This window comes from Nematolebias whitei, chromosome 6 (assembly GCF_014905685.2).
Source record: "Nematolebias whitei isolate Nwh7 chromosome 6, NemWhi1, whole genome shotgun sequence".
Classification (NCBI taxonomy): domain Eukaryota; kingdom Metazoa; phylum Chordata; class Actinopteri; order Cyprinodontiformes; family Rivulidae; genus Nematolebias; species Nematolebias whitei.
In genome coordinates, this window is record NC_056503.1 from 37,661,412 (window position 1) to 37,666,230 (window position 4,819).

The 4,819-nt window shown below is 40.9% G+C and overlaps 1 pseudogene; it reads right to left on the bottom strand.

Annotated features, from left to right (window-relative positions):
- On the bottom strand, positions 1 to 2,547 carry LOC119410940 (annotated as a pseudogene).
- Positions 2,548 to 4,819: the final 2,272 nt, after the last annotated feature.

A 4,819-nucleotide genomic window follows, 5' to 3' on the forward strand; every position in this document is an offset into this window, starting at 1 on the left:
TCACGCTGACTCTTCATTTGGGACCAACTCAGTGACAAAAATTGTATCAGGAGTAGAGCTTGCATTCATCCAGTTCATAGTATGGTTGCTTTGCTCCTATGGCAAGCAGAGCAACAGCTGCAAACATAATGAGGCCTCGCCGGATGATCAGCTGAGAAGTGAAGAGTCGATTGCCTCTTGGCAGCTGGACCACATGTCCTCCCTCCCTCTCAGTGTTTCCATCATGGCAGTCTGTGCTGACAGACATGTAGCCGGCCACTGGCTGCGTGAAAGCATCACAGTACCAATTAGTTTATTCTTTATTAGATTGCAGGCTAATCTTATGAGCAAATATGTCCAAATAAAACCTTGAACATAAATCGAGTTTAGTGGTGTACCTACTTTTTCAATGCAGGCTGCCTGATCAGCTGTCCCCCCGGAGTCTGACATGTGGGCTCATTTCATGGCCTGCATGAAAGCAGTCAACAAAAAAAAATTTCTACCATCTTAGTTCAAAATACAGATCCTTTCATAACCCTGACTAACTATATGTCACCTCCTCTGTGATGTTTTCCCAGTTGAGCCTGAAAATCACAATGATGTAGAAGGTGGATTGCAAAATGACACAAACCAGGAGGCCCACCCAAAAACCTTCATCAATAAAAAGATAACTTGGTTAGGTGAAATGTGGGCTTCAGAGGAAAATGCTACTTTATGAAAATCCAAAATACAATCATCATTTCTTAAATACTTAAAACTCTCAGTTTTGCAACAAACATTAAAGTGAAGCTAAGTGAAAGTCCTATGCAGTAATATCCGATGAAATTAGCAATAGCTGGGATCTTCTGCTTGCCTGCGCCCAAGAAGATGCCTGTGCACACACACTGGAGGAAAAAGACATTTTTCATTCTTCTACTTGTCCTTTCACTCATTTGGTAATCTCTGCAAACACTAATATTTTCATTATATATTCAACATACGTCATTTTTAATATAAAAACTGCAAGGTATAAGACTCACCACAAGCCCATCAAAGAACTGAAGGAAACAATAAGCATTTATCAAATGTGACACCAGACCTATGATTCTTCTGAAAACAACAATCATTAAAGTTTTTCATTTTATTAAAGTACTGAAATGGGATGATGACAGCTCACTCACTCGTCAGAGGTGAAGATGAAGCCAATCACTGTTTTAGTGGAACCGAGCACAAGACCTTCAGCAAGCACAAAGGTAACTGGGGAAAGGGGGATAATAATTCTGTCAAACAGCAGAGACTCTGAAGAAAATCAAAATAATCCATTTTTTTACCTAACCTGCAAGACTGAGCAACACCTTGCTGGTTAGGATCGCCCCGACGCTGTCTCCAGCACCAAGAGCGTTCCCAACTCGAGTGCATGCTGCAGCTTGAATTCCGAGCGGGAACTATGGATTCATAAAGAAAGGGTAGACTTGTCATTTTTTTAAGTGGCCTGTGTAACACTTATCAATAGATAGTACCATATCAGTTGTGGCATTATTACAGAGCATGGAGTAAGGAAAAATGGCCAAAAGTCTTTGTCCAGACAGGCTAATTGGCTAAATGTCTAGTTTTTATGCTATCAGTGCTTAGTATATTTTTTAGTTGATGTGTTTCTTAGTTCATATCTTGGATCTTGTTGCTGTTTTTCTTTTACATTTTATTGTTGGATGTAACAGGGACCCTGTGTACAAAATTTCATTCCAGCACATGTACCACATGTGGTACCAATGACAAATAAATAAACTCTGACTCTGACTAATGGGGCTAAATGAGGGCCTGTTTTATATAGTTGATCAGGCTTATAAAACTATTTTCTATCACAGGAATACCAGAGGATGAGCACATTAGCTCATATATTAAACTTCCTATGCATGACATGGTTTATTCGATTAATGGTCCAATCTGTGCAGCACATTTGTTACTTAACACGAGCTATGTTTGGTTGAGAAAACTGAAAAAATAATAAAAATAAAATCTAAACAAGTAGTGTCATGCAAAATTGTTTGTTTAATATGAGATAATGCAGCATGCTTTCAAACCATGCCATTTTTGAGAAAAAATATTTTATGAGTTTGAAGAACATAAATATCATCCTTATTTGGATAGCCATTAACCTATTAGCTATTAGCCTTTTCTTCATACCTTGTGCTCTAGGACTAATGTCACAGTCAGTATGGAACTATTGAAAACTTTTTGACAGAACATAACATATAAATGACCAGCATGAAAAAGAGTTTGATACCAAATCAAATGTGAAACCTCTGTAATGCAGTCACAGCTCAGTACCATGTAGGTGATGGTCACCATCATCACAGCGTGCTGGGCTGCAAGCTCATCTTCACTTAGCATTCCTGAAAAGTAGACAAGAAGTGCTAAAAATACTTTCTCCAATGCCCCCCCCACCCCCCATATACAGATTAAATAAATTGGATTACCTGCAAATATAAACCAAAGAAACTCATAAACTCACCATTCAAAAGACTTCATTAATGTACTGGGAATGGCCAGCTTCATGTAGGAGCCCCACCCCTGAAGTGATTCTGCAGACCAGCCTGCAGGAGGAAAACGCTGTTAAGAATGGGGGGCTGCTGCAGGTCACCGGTTACCTAGGGGCCCCCTCTCTGACCCAGGACCCGCCTCCAGCCCACATCTCTTCGCCCCAGCTGGAATCTCCCTCAGAAGTGGCAACTCACACTAACAATAAATCAAGGAAAAATGAATTCAGTTTTACCATTTGTATTAAAATCAAGGCAGGAAAAGGTTACAGTTTACAGCGCTGGCCTCTCTGGTCTGTGATGCGATCACAAACCCGGAAGAGCCCAGATGTCCCGTGTCATTACTCATTTATAGGGTCCTAGACTCCTCCTTTGCGGAAAGGGGGGCTCAACCTGTCAGTGTATGAGGGGGCGTGACTAAGAGTGATCTCAACAGATCTTACGTAGACTGACGTGCACGGAAATATGAGACGGTGCTTCAAAAGGCTTTCTACGTGATGTAGCAAGCAGATTAAACTATTCCTTGACGGATATTGAATCCCTGGGATACTCTTTTTAGAGTTACTGGCCCAGTTTAACTCAGTCAGAACCAGGTCATAATTTCATTATAATCCCTTCACTGAGCAGATCAAAAAACCCCAGGACCAGTCTAGATAAATATCTAACAACTCCCCTCGGTCGAGTGACCCTAAAAGTGTTCCCTCGAATAAACTCCCAGTTCAATTCCCGCCGGATATGTAAACAATTAATAATTTTTCCTCTGGGTGAATGTAAACTACTCCTTATATGTTCACAGGGGATGCCTACAGGCTATAGCGTGTGACCTGGGCCACCGTCCGGTCAAATAAGATGCCAGATCTTATGGCTAGCGTGAGACCTTCAAGCCTCAGGTTGCCTGACCCAGCCCTGGACATCTGCCTAGGACTTCAACATCCCCCTGGTGTGGTGAATAGGACATGTGGAAATTTCCAACATGGTTTAAGTCAGAGTTCTAAATATATCATTTAATGATTGTAGAAGATGTCCTAATGCAAGAAGGCATTGTTATCTAATAGATATCAATGAATTTGTAGACCTGAACTTTTCTTTTTGACTCCAAGGGCAGGCATGGTCCATTTTGTCCATCTGGAAAGGAATAAGAAAAACTCTGTGCCCCCTTCCTTTCCAATCATGCAGTACCCAATTTATTTGTTCAGAGTGCTGCTGGTATTTTTAGCCTATCACAACAGAAAAATGTGTTTGTGTGAATAAAGCTGATTTAAACATTTAACGTGTTTTAACGTGTATTTTGTATGTAAATAACAGAACCTCCCAACTCCCCCTGGTGATCTAATATGAAAACATGATACCAATTTATCAACAACCTATTTACTCATTCAACCACCCTTCAATTTAATCCCAATTGAGATAGAAAAATGTCATAAGTTCATCCCCTGGAAAATCTATATTGTAAAACTCCTTTTTATGTATTTATCAAAATCCACCCCCAGTATGTGGTCTCTCGTCATGGCACATTAGCTGTAAAAAAATCATTATTTCATAGAAAACAATATCAAAATTTAAATCTATCATGGCAATTATCCTGATGCATGCTCAATAATCCAGGTAGAAAAATCTAAAAAAGTTAAATCTGGTCCTCTGGACATTCAAAAAAACAAAACAAAGCAAAACAACAAAAAAAATGTAGAAACGTTTCGTCTCTCATCCGAGAGACTTCCTCAGTCTGAGGTGCTGTATTCAGCCCAGTCTCCTAAATAGCACCTTCTCGGAGTGTATCAACCAGTTTTGCTGCTGACAACCAAAACCAGCTGACCACATGCTCAAGAAGGACCATCAGCCTAACAATGGATCATTAGCACACTGATGGCTGTTTACTATTCACAGAGGGCTGAGTGATACTAGCAATCACAGCATTGTAAGAGGGGGACAGTTGAACACGTAGGCCTCCACCCCTGTTTAACGATGGACGATTTCTTTTCACAAAGATGGCCTCCTTTACTCCTCTCTCAAACCATCGTTCCTCTCTGTCCAGGATGTGAACATCTTCATCCCTGAAAGAGTGACCGCTGGCCTGGAGATGAGTGTAGACCGCAGAGTCCTGGCCTGATGATGTTGATCTTCTGTGCTGGGCCATCCTTTTGGCCAGTGGCTGTTTTGTTTCCCCGATGTAAGACTGATCACAGCCCTCCTGACACTGAACAGCATACACAACATTACTCTGTTTGTGCCGGGGGACTGGATCTTTGGGATGAACCAGTCTTTGCCGTAATGTATTTTGGGGTTTAACACTAGAAGTCCCAGAGAAGGGTCATTTAACATTTCTA